Source organism: Fundulus heteroclitus, chromosome 9, assembly GCF_011125445.2.
Source record: "Fundulus heteroclitus isolate FHET01 chromosome 9, MU-UCD_Fhet_4.1, whole genome shotgun sequence".
Classification (NCBI taxonomy): Eukaryota; Metazoa; Chordata; class Actinopteri; order Cyprinodontiformes; family Fundulidae; genus Fundulus; species Fundulus heteroclitus.
Genome location: NC_046369.1, coordinates 25,128,120 through 25,146,881, shown reverse-complemented (window position 1 = coordinate 25,146,881; position 18,762 = coordinate 25,128,120).

Here is an 18,762-nt window from a genome sequence, read left to right as displayed (position 1 = left end):
TTTTAGAATAATGATACACCACAGATATGCCCAGCTACATGTAAATACATTGAATACATTGGATTTCTTTGTTAAAAATGTGTTCATTAGCAGAAAAGCTCCAACTTTTGGACAACAAGCCCCACCTGGCATTCAATGCACCTTAATTGTATGCCTTGAATTTATGACCACAAACCTCAGTGAATTTTAGACCGGCATAAAGGAGCATATGAAAACTATTCATGATTTGCTCAAATCTGTAAAGTGTGGCATGCATTTATTAATCCTCCCTTGGTCAATAGAGCCAGCTTTTGCTGCAGTTGTATCCGCAGGTCTTCTGGAAACCTTTGGGGTATAGCTCTACTAGCTTCGCTCATATACAAAACAAAATGAAGACGCAAGGCACTATTTGTGGCAGAAAACTAACACTGCAAATCACGCTGAGATTGAACGGAGTGGTCGTGGTGGCGGACGGCGAAATTTGGGATCGCACGAAAGCTGGCCAGATGCCGGTAAACATGGGACAACTCTGACCTTTCTGCATGAAAATGACACTAAACGAATTTGGTGGAATGGCTTAGATAACAAAAAAAGAAAAAAAAAGAATAGAAAAAAGAAAGAAAAAATATATGTGTTTGAAAGGCCTAGTCCTAAATTCAAATAAGAATCTGTGGCAGGACCTGACACAAACTGGGTGTAAGCTGTGGGACTATTTTGTGTTGGTCTATCTCATAAAATCCTAAAAATACATTGAGGTTTGACAATATAATGTGAAAATATATTTTAAAAGTTTAATATGTTTGAATACTTGTGCAAGACACCTTAAATAGGTCAGTTTATTTCAGTCAATAATAATTAGCTTCTCAAGCCACTGTTACTTTGGGGATCTTAAACAGAAAAGTATGAGAACCTTATTTTCAGAGAACATGAAGGGCTGTTTTGAAGTAAACAGTATATCACTGGCTCACATATTTGTGGTGTTACTTTATTGAGAGTTCAAGTTCTGTAACTCTTACTTTACATGATCTCATCCTATCACTACATTTTGTGCAAAGTACTGTTAATCAAACAGATATGTATTTATTTATTTATTGAATTTAAGAAAAAGCTTTTTTTAATCAGTTAAAATAGGCAAAAACAAGAGCCCTGAATCATAAATGTGCAATTCTGTTTCACAGCTAAAGTTACGTTTAGAATATTTGAACGTTAGATTGATTTTCAACGACTGTTAAGAAGATAGAAGCCCCCTGTCATGTTTGGCACCAATTTTTGCATAATACCTTAAGAGCAATAAAATAAATCCTCAAGAGTTGAGCGTCTTGGTAAAGCCCTTGGAAAAGCAAGTATGATTTGCATGACAAGGACAACGAGAACACAAATCTCAGTTTGCCATGAAGCTGGATATGACAAGGGGGAAAAAGGTTTGAAACCCTATCTAAAAAATAAAGCTTAACAAAGGTGTCAATGAAAAAAAGACATTTATTTAACAAACCACAGACAATAACGGGCATTTTTTTTTTCTCTTCCTTGCTACTAACACACCAGCACACAGATATTATGTTTATGTTAAAACATGAATACTATGGGACAGAAACATCTCAGACAGGATTTTTCGACATCTTGCAAAGCATATTTACAGTAGGTTGCCTTGTCACTCATTTCACCACTTGCTTGCACATAATGAGGGGTTGTTGCAAATCATTTTGCAGAAACACAAATAAACTGATACTCGTTTTACCAGTTGGCTTAATAAACTGAATTTGAATGCATTGGCATATCTAGGACCAAACTGGAATGTACTTGAGCTTGGTCTGTCTATTAGGTTTGACTTACTTCCCATCATACAGGGTTTGTTTGCATTGTAAGGTGTCTAGAGATGATATTTGTTATGAATTGGTGCTATAGCTGTCTATGTTGGAAAAGAGAGATCCTTTCCTTTATGATGAGGTTTCTGCGACATTTATAAATCGTTACTTAAGCGCCTGTGTATCTAATCTAGTCTACAGTAGAGAATTTGGCTATGTTTTTTGTGTTTCTGTCGAAAGTCTTCTTCTTACTTCCCCCTTACAGGTCTTGCACTTCTTTGTACCCTTACTTTTAACCTCCATGTAATCTCATTGTTTGAGATGTCAGAAACAGACCCAACTGATATAAAACCTTTGACAGCCTTTCTTTGCAACGACAGCATTACTGTACTAATGCTGTACTAAGTTGTGGAATCAACTGTTGAAGACTAAATTAAATAAGTTTGGCATTCCTTAATAAATGCTATGATGCTAGAAAGGTATATAAAAAATTTGAACAAATTGTATGTCCATCCAGCCATCCATCCATTTTCCAACACGCTTATCCCTATCTGGGTCGTGAGGGGTGCTCTAGCTGTCAATGGGCGAGAGGCTGGGTAAACTCTGGACAGGTCGCCTATATCGCAGGGCAACACATTGTATGTTTTTAACCTAAAATATCTCATCTCATAAGCATAGTTTTTAAAAAAAGTAAATAAAATAAAACACAGCAACTGTTTACATAACTATGTCACTATCTGGTATCAGACACAAATGATTAATAAATTATGTTTAGAAATCAGAGACCGACTAGTTTGTTTTGAGAAATTTTTGATAATTTTTACTTCTTCATTTAATATTTTGGGGTGAGAAGTTAACCCAACATGCATATTTTATTTTTAAACTCTTGTTTCTGGAATTGTTTTAATTTAGCAACTCTTTCAAGTACGATCGTCATACTTAGAGTCATAACACAGCAAACGTCGCGTCACTTTGACGTCAGCTGTAACAGGATGCACATTTTTCCAAATGTCCTGGTTTTATCTCATCAGTACCTCCCAAAAGGTTTGGGGGATCATCAAAACATTTTCTGGACAAAGCTGAGAATACAAATTGCCTATGTATATGAATGCATTAGTTCCAAGAACTTTTACTGTACTTTACAAAATCAAGCTTTGCTGATTTCCATTGAGTTTATAGTATTTTCTTACAATTCCTAATTCCTAATATAATACAACATCCAATCAATTTGGAGAAGTAATAGAGTGATTTTACTAAGCATAAGCACTTGCCTTTACTTGACACTTCACTGGCAACTTTGGTGGGAAGACTTGAGAATTGGTTGTGACTTGCAAAGCCATGACTTGGTCTTATCTCTGGCTGATACATAGTCCTTAGCTCTGTTGATAGCGTGCACATTGCAAAGACAATATCAGTGGCATACTCCGTGGAGCTCCACGTGGTGTGCAGCAGTGACTTGACTGCTTACGCTCCCTTTGTTTAGTGAAAACACGCACAGCACCATGTTTGCTCTTTGACTCTGGAATATCAACACTGTGTTGAGATTATTTCACTTAAGGTTTGATGAAAAGAAAAAAGAGAGCACTTCTTGATACTCCCAGCTAACCTTTTTTTCTTAAGGAAGAGAAAACTAACAACAACAAGATCCTCTTTCAACAAAGTGTCCAAGTGTCTGGGTAAACTCTCCAAACGCAGCACCCCGCCGCACATCAGACTGAGCAATTCTCTCAGCAACAACAAAAGCGAATCCACCCTGAGGATGTGACACACCGACACAATTTACAGTTCAGCGGAGTGGGAAATGTAAACACCTTTATATGAAGGAGTCTTTCAGGTCAGGACTCGCAGTCTGAGTGCATCCAACTGATAACAGAGTTTACTTTGGGATTGAAAAAGGGCCACGTGTGCTAAACTGGAATGATCATTGCTGCACAAAAGTAACAGCAGAATTAAAAAAAACCACACACACACAAAACACAAAGCAGTCAACTCCACTGCCAGCGGCGCCTTGATTCTTGTCATGCACCGTCTCACATGATGTCTGAGTCGTTAAATGACCAACATGTGCCCCTAATGACTTTAACAACCCACAACCCTGCCTTTTGGGTCAGGACTAAGCACGATCTCTTTGGCTGTCAAGGTATCAGGCAGAGGAAAGAGAACAAAATGAATGGAGGTGCTCTGAAAAGTCAGATGTGAGATCATGAGAGGTCCAACCTGAGTGCAGCTGACGTGTGGGACCCATAGAGGGCAGTCTTTACACACAGAGTGAGTTTATTTCTACAGCCTCAACCACGAGGTGATTAAATCTCATTTTCATTCGTAAGATCTCTTCACCACAACTTCATAGCAGAGAGCTCATTTGGTGTCAACAAATAAAATATTCAAATATATGCCGGAAAACTAAGGTTATGGATAACAAACGAGGACAGACTGTAGCGAGTGCTGCATTAATTACAACCACTTCCAACAGTCACTGAGATGGTGTTATTGAAGGTGTTATTCACAGAGCATTGGGAAGCTGCAGTGACGGTCCTGACTGAGAACTTTGTGATTTCAGCACATGAAGTCTATCAGCTTATGCCTTTCATTCAGAGGGGATTTTTTTTATTGTTCGACTCATTACCGTGTTCGTTATTTGTTCTATTGAATTTTTCCAAATGGCTTCATCAGACCTCCAGAAAAAGAAAACTGATTACATTCACTGGAAAGGCGCTGTTGTAACTTTGTTTTGCTGGTTCATTACCCAGGTTGTAAAAGCAGACCAGGAGGCAGAATGAGGGGAACAGCATGGATGGGGTCTAAATCTAATTTGTGTGCCTCCTTCAGGTTTCTGATACACAGAACCGTTCACAGTTATCTAAATTTCTGGTGGAAAAAAAAAGAAGAATGTAATAAAACGTTGAGACTTTGTGCTCTCAAGATGCAAAATTTTGCTTCAATTCTCCAACAATGACCTTTAGAGATATTTTTACCTCTCGGACCAAAATCCTTGCGATGCATGGTGGCAAGCTAAACCCAGGCCCTCATCTAGCGCTTTTTTGTCACAGTTCCACTGTTAAATGGTTTAAATTGTTGCTCTGACTGTAGGTATGGGGAAGTTTAGACCATAGCTTTTTTTTCTTGCTGGTATTTCCAGATTTACAAAGATCTACACAGGCGCTGGAATAGACATTTTCATCTTCAGAGATAGGGTGATTTGAATGCTTTACTGCTGAGACGTTAATCTCTTTGTATTTAAATATTAAATGCTTTACTCTGAAAGGTTTAAAGGCAGAATTTGATATTTGACTTTGCTAATACTGTTTCAGTGGTGTCTGTTTTTTAAGCACAAGTCATATAGCTTGATTTATGTGTTTAATAATACGCGTCCTTGCCATTATGACGGACAAAATAGATTTTGTGATAAAGCTACAAAAACTATATTTCCGATACGGTGCTTACTATCCACAGTGGAACATGTCTTGTACCGACAGAGACGCAAAGGCCACTCAGAGAGGAAGAAGCCATCAGTCCAAAAGCAGCATGAAAAGTCAGATTACAATTTGCAAATGCACTCAGGGATGAAGATCTTTATTTTCTTTAGATATGTTCTGTTGTCTGAAAAAACTAAAACTGAGGCAGTTCTGCCAAATAGTAATTAAAGGTACATACGCTTCTGACTTCAAAGAAAGGAATAAAAAACTGAAATTTATCAAAAAAATTATTATCATACAGGCACCAATACCTCTTAAGTTATAGAGATATTATTCCTTCCTGAATAAGTAATGTACTCAAACTAAAATTTGTTTAAATCTTTGTAATGTCATGTTACTGCAGCAAAAGATTAATTTATTTGAATGATTTTTTCCATATTTTTTATCAGTTATGAGAGTAAAAATGGAAGGTTTCTGTAGATGTGATGGACTACGTCACTTCAGCTTCAAATTGTGAGCGCCAGTGCCACAACAGTCCTACCAGCTGTGGCAGCTTTTTGCCTAAAGGTTTTCATCTGTTACTACTTCACTGATACCTCTGCTTTAATGGACCAGCTGATTGGGTAGAAGATTAGTGGATAAGGGTTAACCCTAACCCACACCCTCTTTTTTACTCAGGAACAAAGCATTAGATTGTAAATTCAATAAAAAAATTTCAAGGATGTGAAACAAAATCATGAAAATCTGATTTGTATAGATTTCCTCACAGGGTGGTTTTTGCCTTCTTTGCCAGAATTAATAGAAATTCTATTTTGCAGCTGTAGAACAGCACTCGACCTTGTTCATATTGACCATCCAAATAAAATTTCACATGGTTTATTTTAGCACCCCCCTACCCAAAAAGAAAAAAAAAAAATTTAAACCATCATAACCCACAACACATTGAAGTGAGGATTTAGAAAGTAAATGCTCAAATTCCAGCTGCGCTTTTAGGTCTTTGAAGACCAATGGAGTGATGATTAACCCTTAACCCTTTCAACAAGAAATCCATCACCATTAAGAAGCAGTTTTGGAACGATGTTGGGCACAATCAAAGGAGTAGAACAATTACCCTCTAATGAAAACCACTTGCTTCAGTTCATGTTTGTTTTATTAATCTGCAGAGTCTAAGGTGTATTGGGAATAGATCAAACATTTCTGATTGACTCCACATTTGTTTTACACTGTTTCACCTTCTGATCTCCATCGTCACTTCGCTCCGAGATCACAAAAAGGATCCTTTATCCAATAACAGCTGACCAACTTTGCAAGGGTTCTTCCACGTTACACAGTTTATCGGAATCTCATTTTCAACATCCTGCTACAAATTTACTGGAGGCTCACAACATAAGGTATCGGTAACATACAACCCAGTGGCAAATTATCTGAGGGCTGAAAGATGATATTGACTTCTGCATTTACAGCTTACCAAAAGCATTTTAATAAGGCATCGCAAGGTCAAGATGGAAGAATATTTCCATTTACTGAATTAATGAATAATTCTTTCAGTATGCTGTTCCTATTATACGTTCGAAATGACCAGATTTCTAATTACTATGATTTGTTTGCAAACTAAAAGGGGAACAAAAATGTCTGTGAACGACATCCTGAAACTCTGGACGGCTTATCAGCTGCATCTCCCTGAAAAAATATTCAGCACCCTCTGCTGTTATTGAAACCTCTAGTAATAATTAATTATATATGGCTTAGTTTCACACTAACCTTTACTTTGAGTACATTTATTCAGTTGGGGAAAAAGAAGTACTGAAAATTGTTTTTTCTAAAAGCTTTTACCGGTATCATTTTACTTTTTTAAAGTTTATCAGATAAGGAAACTATAAATTAGTAGTTCAGGAATGTGCATTTCCCTGGCGTATAAAAGGCCTCCTCCTCTAACCCACGCTTTAACATAAAAAATACGAGAATACATTCCTTTTAAGCAAGGCAGATGAGTATTGATCTCCGTAAGTCACGATAGGACTTGGAGAAAAGAGTTACCTAAATTTCCCTATATCTACAGAAAGGATAAAAATGAAAAAATTGAAACAGTTGTAACAAAAAAGACTGCTTAAGGTGCCAGGATAAACAGACGTGCGAAATAAATAGGCTGAATTTAAATATCACTTTTCTTGGGATTATGACCACTTGCCTTTCAAAAATAAAATGGAAAAAAACTAGGAAGGAACAGTTTTTTTTCAATGCTGAAGTCTTGTCCATGTATTTGTTACTTCAAGGATGGACTGTTGTAATTATTTCTATCAGTAGGAAAATGCAGTTAAAAGCAAAACGGTGCAGCAGCAGTTCTGATGAAAATAAAATAGAGAGATCATATTTCTCTTATTTAAGCTTCCATTTATTGGCTCCCTGTTAAATCTGAAACAGAATTTGAAACTCTTCTGTCATATAGCATGTATAGCACGTTAATTAGTCCGACGACCCCAAAGTGTTTTACACTACAGTCAGCCATTCACACATTCACACCCTTACGGTGGTGAGCTATGTCAGTAGCCACAGCGGCCCTGGGGCAGACTAACAGAGGTGAGGCTGCCATACATGGGCGCCACCGGACCCTCTGACCACCGCCAGCAGGCAAATCGGGTGAAGTGTCTTTCCCAAGGACACAACGACAGAGACAGACTGAGCAGGGGATCAAACTGGCAACCTACAAGTTGCAGGACAAACTCCCTAACTCCTGCGCCATTGTTGCATATGATGCCCCTGTTGTGCTTTCAGCCAAGAGGAATATAAAATCAGATTGTACATTGTAAACCACAAATAAATGTGAGACTTTAACATGTACCAAGGAACCGGTGCTCGAACCATTCTTTTAACTATTGTCCTAATATCAGATGTTTGGGCTGATATTCCCAGGACAATATCTAACAGGGTTATTTAATAAACACAAAATACCTTAAAACAGTGTGTAATGGCACAATACCCCTAATAATCAAGCCCCATCATATATCAGAGCTCTGATTACCCCGTATGTTTCTAACAGAGCACTTCGCTCTCAGACTGCAGGTCTGCTGGTGGTTCCTAGAGTCTCTAAAAGTAGAATGGGAGGCAGATCCTTTAGCTATCAGGCTCCTCTCCTGTGGAACCAACTCCCAGTTTTGGTCCGTGAGGCAGACACCCTGTCTACTTTTAGGACTAAGCTTAAAACTTTCCTTTTAGATGAAGCTTATAGTTAGAGTGGCTTAGGTTGTTCTGAATTATCTCTGTTTTTATGCTGCCATATGCTTAGGCTGTTGGATGATATAAATACCACTTTCCCTCACTCTGCTACATTCTCCTATTACTATTCAATTTTGTATTATTTGCTGACATTTCAGCTTTTAACCTTCTGTTCGCTCTCTGCTTTTTCTCTTCATAGTAGCATCTAGCTTGTTCAGCTGTGACATCTTGCTGGAGGTGGGCATCGGCTGAGTTACAGTTGCCAGTAGCTTCATGTTCTCCTATAGATGATGCAGGTATTTCCGTGTTTAGCCTTTTTTCTCTCATATAAATTAGCTGTTGGCTGAACTTGTACTACAACTAACTTTTAGTGCTTCCTTTCATCATCTAGACCTGAAAACGGACCCACAACCTATCTGCTTACCTGTGTTTCTTTCCAAGACAAGAAGCCAGTACTGCCATTACCTTTACTTTTCGCTAACAAAGACAGTACTCCTGGATCAGTGCTTGTGTGTTCTTTTTCATGTCTGCTCTGTCTTCTCTGACTCCCAGTTGGCCATGGCAGATGGGAGTTCACACTGGACTTGGTTTTGCTGTAGGTTTCTTCCTGCTAAAGGTTATTTTTTCCTGTCCACTGTAACTAAATGCATGCTCGGTATGAGGGATTGCTGCAAAGTAAATGACTCGATGCAAGCGACTGTCCACTTTGGCTACATGCTCATCCAGGAGGAGAGATTGCTGCAAGTCAATGACTTAATGCAGTCTGCTGGGTTTTCTTAGAAAACTTTTTGACCAGTCTGACCGGTTGATTTGATAGAATTGACTTTTTAAGTGCTCTACAATGACGTGTTTTGAACCAGCAGCATATACATAAACCAAATTCAATTATAGCAAAAGCTATATGTTTCTTAAACACACATTTAAGTGAACATAGGGGTTTAAATAAAAAAAAAAACGTTCTGACAGCAGGCCTGAATATTCAAGACCATTCATGTTCCTTCTTTGAGAGGAGTCTTACAGTGATCATGTATTTAGAAAGCTTATTAACTAAAACAACACATGCTTTTTACATTACAGTGTAGTATGCAATCAAACCATGAGTTGCAGATGTTGATGATAGTTTTGATTTCAGCTTGTCCATTGTTAAAGTGAAATGTTTATGCATTCAAAGGTGATTAGACAATGTCATGTATTCACTCACTGCGAACGTATTCTCAATTGGGTCTACAAAAGTCCCTAATTCTTGTTGAAATAATCCAACCAATTTTATCCAGTAGGATATTGGAATATTGTCATTTCTTGATTCAGATTTTCTAAGAACTCTCCTGACAGTCAATAGTCATCTCTGTTGACCAGTTCACATTTAAGAAGTGACCCTACTCACATCAAAACCCAAAGAAGTCCATTATTTCCTGCTAATTAGCCTCCCATCCACCTCTTTTCTAACAACTGCAGCAGTAGAGCCACATGTATGTCTCTGCAGACAACTTGACCCTGAGGTGAAGTCTCGGGGAATAGGCAGCTCCCTGCAGACGGCAATGCAAATGGGGCATCTTAGCAGGTGCACAACCCTTCAGGTTCAGATACCATGTTCACATTCTGTCAGGGCGTCGCTTCTAGGTGAATGTGGAGGCATCCTGTCTGTTTTCTCTGGCTCCTCATACATGGTTGTTACTGTGTGGTGTTGAAGGGAAGGCAGAAATAAAAAAATGTGCAGGCAGAAATAAAAAGCATGACTCTCACCGAGGTGCCTGCTTTGTACGGTGGTGAGAAGACCCTGAAAGCAGAGAAATGATTGCATCTTCGACCCCTGCCTAAGGATGAAGAGCAGCTGGTACTGAAAGATGCTTGCTCTGCTGAGACTCCAGAGTAGCCCCTTTTCCTCCTGCTTTAAATGCATTCCCAACCTCAAGCACAGAATATAAAAAATTAGCTAAATGTTCAGTCTATGTGGGCTGAACATTATAAGGAAGTCCAGTATGTCCATTAAAAAGTGGGAGAGCGAAATGAAAGCTCATAAAAGTCATTAAATCACCTTCAGTCTTTAATCTTTAAAATTATCCTGAGAGGACAACCTAACTGGCTACAGACCTTTTACGACTTTTGTGCCTTCAGTTTAGAGGATATTAAAAAAAAAGTGATTTGCGGCTAACCTCTTGCAGACCTTGATACACGTAATCTAAAAGATTTGTGGGCACAGTCAGGGAACGCTGGGACGTAGCAGAACCCACACATGATTACTCGTCAAAAGGAAAAAGCTACATCAACAATAACAAAAAGAGCCATCTTCCACAGTGACCAACAAGCTCCATTTTCCTACTGCTGCATTTAATGACTACAGCTTTCTTTAATACCCACAGCTGTTATTCTCTTTCTCCAGGTCTCCACTGTTTATTTTAGAGAGCTTGATTCACCCCCGGGCCCTGACAGCGGGTCAGCTGACTCTAAGGTGGAGGGCCGGAAATGTGTCTGGCCCCTGAAAAATGTATGGTTCTTTAGCGTTGAGATGGTATGAGTTCTGACAGCAACACAAAGAACCTTCTTTAAACAAACGGGTTGATGGGTCGCTACCTGTTTTTTCTCGGAAAGGTACATTAAAGTGTATAAATCGACAACATAGTATTTCTGTATGCTTCTACTGTAAAGAGTATAAAGTGGATCTTCTGGATATCATTTCAATTGTTTTTGGCGCTTATTTTTTTCTATTATATTCCGTGCTCCTTTTCTGAATATCCTTCTCAGTAGTTATGTTCTTTTCTCTGCCATCTTGTCAGGCACGATCATCACTTTCTGTAGATTGACAGCTACAATATATAGAAAAATATTTGGCATCTTCTTCAACATTTTTTTTTTTTTTTTTTTGCTTTTTTCTGACTTAAAATGTTTGTGATCACCAAACAAAGTTAAATAGTTCAGACAAAGATAACCTGAGTATACAAAGCAAACAAAAGTTGTTTTCAAAGGATTTTGGGTGATTGAGGAAGAAAAGTCAAACCTATCTGGCCCTGTGCGAAAATATATCTACCCTGCTTTTAATAACCGTGAATAACGACATTTGTTTGGTCAAACTTCAGTAGAGAAACACACGAGCTTGATCACTGCCAGACCTGCAGAACCTGAAAACACTAAACGAAACATGTGTGACAGCATGAATTAGGTTGAACAAATGTCAAAATGCAACACATCATGTGCTGATCTACAGAAGTTCAAGAGCAGATGCGAAACAAAATCATTTACATAAATCTGGGAAGCATTACAAAGCCATTTCTAAGACTGGGACTCCAGCGAACCTCAGTGGTAGCCTTTTTCCAACAATGGAGCAAGCATGGAACAGTGGGAAACACTCACAGGAATGACCAAAAGTACACCTAGAACTCAGCGACAACTCATCCAGGCGGTCGGAAATCAAGTCAGAAAAACATCAAGACCACTCCAGGGCTGTTGGAAAAATATTCCGTGGACTGATGGGACAAAAGCTAAAGTTTTTGAAAGGTGTGCTTCCCATCACATCTGGCAGAAGACTTGCCATAATACAAAAGAACGACAAATTCTGTTATGTACAAGAAAATCCTGAAGGATAATTTCCAGTCACATGACAGTGTAGCAAGAAGGGCAAAAAAAAAATAAAATAAAATAAAAAACAAGAAGAAATCTCTACCATACAAGGCAATACTTAATTGCCGAGTTTATAACTAAGTGATCAAGTCAATTAATAATTCAATGCATAACAATTCAATTTATTTATATAGCACCGATTCACGACACATGTCATCTCAAGGCACTTTAGAAAGTGAAATTCAATCGAATCATACAGACTGGTCAAAATGTCTCCTATCTAAGGAAACCCAGCAGGTTGCCTTGAGTCTTGATAAGCAGCATTCACTCCTCATGAAAGAGCGTAGAGCCACAGGGAGAGTCTCCTGCATTGTCCATGGCTTTGCAGCAATCCCTCATACTGAGCAAGCATGAAGTGACAGTGAAGTGGAAAACTTCAATTCATTTAAATTTTATTTAAATAGCGTCCGTTTTATGATACATGCCATCCAAAGTCAAATTCAATTAAGATTATACCGATTGGATCAGATTATACAGTTAAAACAGTTAAACTCCTCTTTAACAGGGATGAAAACCTACAGCAGAACCAGGTTCAGTGTGAACGGTCATCTACCATAACCGACTGGAGGTTAGAGAAGAAAAAGTAAAGACACAAAAAAAGCACAGAACCACACATTGATCCAGGAATCCTTTCTATGTTATATGGTAATATCAGATGATCTGCCCTCCTGGATTGTATCACAGCTAGTAGCCAAGACCAAGTGTACCTTCTATGAAGAGGTAAAAGACAGAGTACAAAAGTTAAAAGTTGAAATAACAACAAACAATGTAAAACTGGGGAACAGTAAGAGAACTCAACAGAGAGAAAAATAGATATTGATTTCCTCCATTAGCCTAAACCTATAGCAGCATAACTACAGAGATAGACCTCCATTACCTTAGCCACTCTAACTATAAGAGTGTAGATCATCAAAGGTAAGGACTATCAAGAAACATGTCAGAACATGTCTAATAGGATAAGATGTTAACATGTGCAATCTAACATTACGGATTAGCAAAAGACTCAAATGTAGAGAAAACATCCATCATTAATGAAAAGGGACTCCATTGCTCTCATTAAAGGATTACTTCAGAAACCCTTACCGCTTTACTGTATATATAGCATTCTGATAATAATAGCCATTTACCCAATGAGCCCACTGCCTTGGTGATTTTAATTAATATGCAACTGCTCACACACAGAGAGCTGAAACTATAATTTTATTGATGTGACTACCAGCGTGCATGAGGTCAGTCTGGAAAATTGGCTAAATTAATCTAGCGCATTTGTTTACTTGCAAGCCACCACTCTGCATAAGAACCACCAGAACAATGGAAGGGTTGAAGCTCACTCTGTTGACTGAGTGACGATAAGCCTAAAAAGACATGAGTAGATTCAAAACTGTATTTTTTTTTCATAAAAGGATACAATTAAGCAGGAGAAGCATAACGAGTTCCCAGTTTGTCCTTTGGATTAGGTTCATGTTATGCGTGTGCAGCGTTGTGTGTGCGGAGGCAGTTTATTTTTGAGACAAATAAGATGACAGGAAATGGGTAACTAAATCTGACTACAGAAGGAGAGACAAAATAACGTGAAGAAAAACAAGGAGAGTGCATCAATAGCATTTGCGTCATCAGTTTTCTTGGGGGTCAGATTTTATGTTTGACCGCTGGGAAATCAAATATAGCGCTGCTTTCCTTTCACCAAATGTCACATTTTAAATGTTCATTCTATTCCACCTCAATGTATTTAATTGAAATTGTATAGCTCAACATAAAAGAGTGCAAAATTGCAAGATAGGACGAATATGATACAGTACAACCGGTTGGCTTCATAGTCACATTATTGTTCAATGTGGTAAATGTGTGTAATTTAATTTTAGTATAAATAAAGTTATGCTATGAAGGCCTCAAAGGTTTGTTAGAGAACATTATGGAACAAAGAAACACGATGAAGACCAATATTATTTTTTTGTAAATCTAATGTACTGGTTAAGCTTGACAATTTTGAGCTAAAATTTTGTACATTGTGCTACTTACATAAGCACAAAATGTTAATTACAAGTTGTGCAAAATGAAATTTACATGCTCCATTGCACATCTGCGGTGCCAGTGAGCGTCTTTTAGTTATAACTCACGCAAACACTCAAAAAGGACACATTTAAAAAAACGTTTCATGGCTTTTCTTAAAACGGAGGAATTTGTCTTGGTCTTAAGTACTAAAATGTGGTTCCTGTAAATAAAATCATTTTACGAGTCAAGATGAGATCTGAGCCAACATCTGATAAAATGAGACCTGCACCCAGCTCCTCTCTCTCTGTTTGCAGCTTGGTGAACCATATGATTAGTGTAGAGAGACAGAAACGGTCCCACTAGAGATTCAGTGTCTTTATTTCACATTTACAGCTCTTCTGCTATAGAGCCTTTGTCTGAACCCTCATCAACATCTCCTGTCTTACTCTTAACCACGTACACACAATGAGGCGCCTCGGCTTCACTTCACCCGTGCTACTGAAAGATTACAAAGTTCATAAACCATCAAAGGTTGCGGTTTCTGTTTTGTTCACTTTCTTGCAGCAGCTCTTTCTCTTTATTTATTTTCCTAATTATAATCAGGTCTGCCGGCTGCCTGCTATGACAAACCAGTGGGATGAAAGAAAAAGGATGAACAAAATGAGAACTTCTTTATTTATTTACTCTCGGCACACAGACTTTGACAGGAGATGAAACGGCAGAAGTTCTTTTGTTGAACGTAGCTGAGAATTTCTATGCAAAGCAGCAGAAACCGAATAGTAATGCTAATCTGGGGATTTTTGAGAGAAGAACAGAAAAACTCTGGATGGCTCTTGTCGAACAGTATATTGTCAGAAGCATCCGTGTGAATATTAAGAATGACTGTTGAAGTTCCTCCGCACCTCTTGCGTTCATTAGTAGCACAGCAGGGATATCCCATCCAAGCGCCATTTTTTTAAAAGGATTTTAGTTTTGATGCAAATTCATTCATACCCGCTTCACATTTAATCTTTGAGCTTGTTCCAATTGTAAGTCCCACCATCACTGCTTCTTAGACTGTGTTTTTAATCTCCACCACCTTAAGAGAATTTTGTTTTAAAAGGAAACGTGACCTCATAAAAAAAAAAAACATCAACAAAGCCCCTTCCCCCAAAATATGAAATCCATTTATTAGCTGTTTTGTTTCAGAAAAATCATTTGTTGTGTGTACAAAACAAATGATGTTGCTTTATACAAATGCATCTACAGGAATATAGACAGATACATCCTGCACTTCAAGCACTACTAGACAAAAAAAAACCAAAACAAACAATTTAGAGTACTTTGCAGGCCTGGTTCTGTGTCAAATATGGACCAAACTGGGTCAAACTGACCGCCATCAACTAATCTACCTCACAATACTTAGGGAGCTCTCTGCTGACCCTCTGCCTGATGGTCAACCATTGCTGGTGGAAGGTCAAGCTAACTGCTAAGAGCTTTGCGATGCCCTTATTTCTTGGCTATTCATATTTTTTGCCCTTTTGCTCTTGCATAACACACCCGAGAAAGTAATCACCTGATGAAGATCGTTGAGGCGGCGCCTTTACTCATTGTTGTCGGCCCAGGACAAGCCCATCCTTCACCTTTCCAAAAGCCCCTCCAGAGCATACCTTTGTCTCCGCAGTCATCAGACACGGCTCCATCCATCTCACGCTGTTATATTTTTATTTTCCACGGTGACCTGTAAGCAACAAGCACAGAGACAGCATGTGGTTTAAGTGGTTTATTGAAAGAATGGAAAAAGAGGTTATGGAGGTGGATGAGAATCTGGCCGGCTGGGAAGGCGCTGGTCGTGGTCTGAGGGAACGAGAGAGGAGAGATGAGCGGCAACAACTGTCAGGCTGGTGAGATGGTGCGGCGGACGCTGAGTCACAGAGATGGTGGTAGATGAAGAACTGGAGGGAGGGAGTGTGGCTGTGGTGACCGGTTATGAGCAGAGGGGCGATTCCAGATCTAGTAGAACGATCCCTGGCAGAGGGCAGACAGGCTAGATGGTGACTGAAGGAAACCAGCAGGTACAGAGGAAGAACGGCCGACCGGAGTACCAGGAATGCCTTGAGGGATTCACAGCTTTCAGAGGACTCGCATGATGACCAAGGGAGAGACTTGACAGAAACGGACTGGAGCAAAGGTGGATTTCTCAGGTGAGGTAATGCTCTAAACACCTTCCATTTGTCTCCAGCCTCCTTAAGTACGCCTCCTGATTAGATAAAGATGGAAAAACACCTGAGCATGACAGCAAACCACTGCAGCACCAGACCGCATACCTTACACACGCTCTCAGCCTGCCCGCTCTCTGACTGACCACCTGCACTTCCTGGAGCCCTACAATCTCTCTCTCTCTCTCTCTCAAGGTAAAACAAGTGGGCCCTGAAACATATTTATTTACTTTCTATTAGACTTGCAAACCAAAAGGCACTCAATATGTAACACAGGATAAAGAAGTCACTCGCAATATTGACTTTAAGACCTTTATTCTAAGGTCAAATTGGGAATACTGAAAAGAGCCAGCTACACTGAGCTAATTGTTATCTTAGGCTGACAGACCAGTTTTCTTGTGTGAAATAAAATCCTTAACTCCACCTTCAGGCATTAACATTGCCATTATCTACAGCATCATTTTACCATCTTATACTTGTTTTGTCAGGTTTGAGGTTTGACCGGGAAGCAGACAAGAGCTCGGGCAGGTGCATGATGAGTAGAAGATAATTTATTAGATTAATAAACAAGGCTTATAGGCTCACAGAGAAACAGGAACCAGGAACACGGCATGGATGAAGACAGAGGACCCGACAATGTGTGTGATATAGCTGGCTGAACTTCTAGGGGAGGAGACGGGAGGAACAACAGGTGAACCAAGTAAGACAAGCAGGCAGTAGGAGAAGGGGGGCAATGAACGAGCAGGCGGAGAAAAACAGAATCTACCAGGGAACAGGAGAATGGCCACAATGGGGGGAAACCAAACTGAGCTACGAAGGGGCAGTTCTAAATGTACTACAGGAATAATAAAGACCATAAGCTAATTACAACAGGAACTAAATCTAACTGTATAAGAATACACCAGTAGCATAAATACAGAAAAGAAAAGAAACTAAAGAAAGGCAAGCATAAAATAAAGATCTAACAGGACTACTAAAATAATAACGAACATAAACTAACTGGACAGGAAGTGAATCTGATACCAGAATATGTTATTAACATAAATACTGAACAGAAGACTAAACAGGAGACAAAAAGGAAGATCTTGGAGTGAACAATACAACATAGCAAAATCAAAAACAGATTGCAGGATCCCCAGTTAGCTAACATAAGTAATCCCACCCCTGGGCATCCTGGCATATTTACTTTGATAAGTTCAAATCAGAGGAAGAGAATAATTACAAGGCTCTTTCCAGTCACAATTTTGAACGCATGTCTTTTGCCCCAGCAGCAGAAAACCAGAATTTTGGTAAAATAATAGAAAAAAGTAAAATCTGCTTATTATTTTTTTGTTTTTAGCTTAGAATCAATGCTATCCCTCATATTAGGGGGATTCTTCTTTCTCCCCAGCATTGCATTGATTTGGTCATACTTATTGGGTCCTGAGCAGCGCCACTGGCAGCATCTTGCGAAAAGACCAGACCTATTGGTTTAAGTTCTTGCAGATGCGCGGGGCATCCAGGTGAAAGCAGGATTCAAGCGAGGAAGAAGAACTCATTATTCCACAGTTTTATGAGGCCTGAATAACGATGCCGCTGCCAAAGAAAGATGTTCTCTGAACTCAGCAGGGGTTTTTTTTTCTGCCAAAATGCAATTTTTGTTTTAAGTTATAATTGTAGAAGCAATATAGTTAGAGGTGGCATGTGACGATAAGCTGGATGAATCATGTTAATGAGTATTACACTGCTCGGGAACACAGAATTTTGCCTGTGTAAATAAAGATAAGGGAGTAAAACTAAAGGAAAAAAAACAACAACAAAAAAAAGCAATGCCCTACAAAAATATGAAAGTCAAACAAGAATAGGGCATATTATGAGCTTCACATGCAAGACTTTTCGAGTTTGTTCTTGGCTGGATGACAGAAACACTCTAAGAACCTTTACATGCACACAAATAATGAGCAGGTTATTATGTCAGGTTAGATGATATAAGGTGAGGTTTTCTTGTTTGCTTTCTGCAGAGCCCTCCCACACACACACACACACACACACACACACACACACACACACACACACACACACACACACACACACACACACACACTGAGCTGTCTGATTTACCACAGCTGATGTGCAGCTTGTATGAAGGCTGACAGGCTGCCGTGGAGCAGATTTGTTGGGATTGTGAAGGGAGCACTATGCACAAGAGCCTTCAAGCCAGCAGTAGTCATTATTTCAGATATTAATTATTCATATGTCAAATTTTAAAAGTGCCTTCTGCAATTTAATGGAAGAGTCCAGTGGGCTTTTGACTCCTTTTGCACATGAAGTGCCGGACTCATCCGCTTAACTCAGACATTACCTGTATCTATATTTGCAAATCTCTATTCTGTCAAACACAAGCTCGCAAAATAAGAAATCGGTTTCACTGGAGAATATTTGAGATCTGATTAAGCAAAAATGGTTCCGTGTGATACTTTAGGCAAAGAAAGAGATTGCGAATGCAAACATAGAATGCATTGCAGTAAATGGTGGCTTCCAGGATCTGTGGCCATTAACATTTTG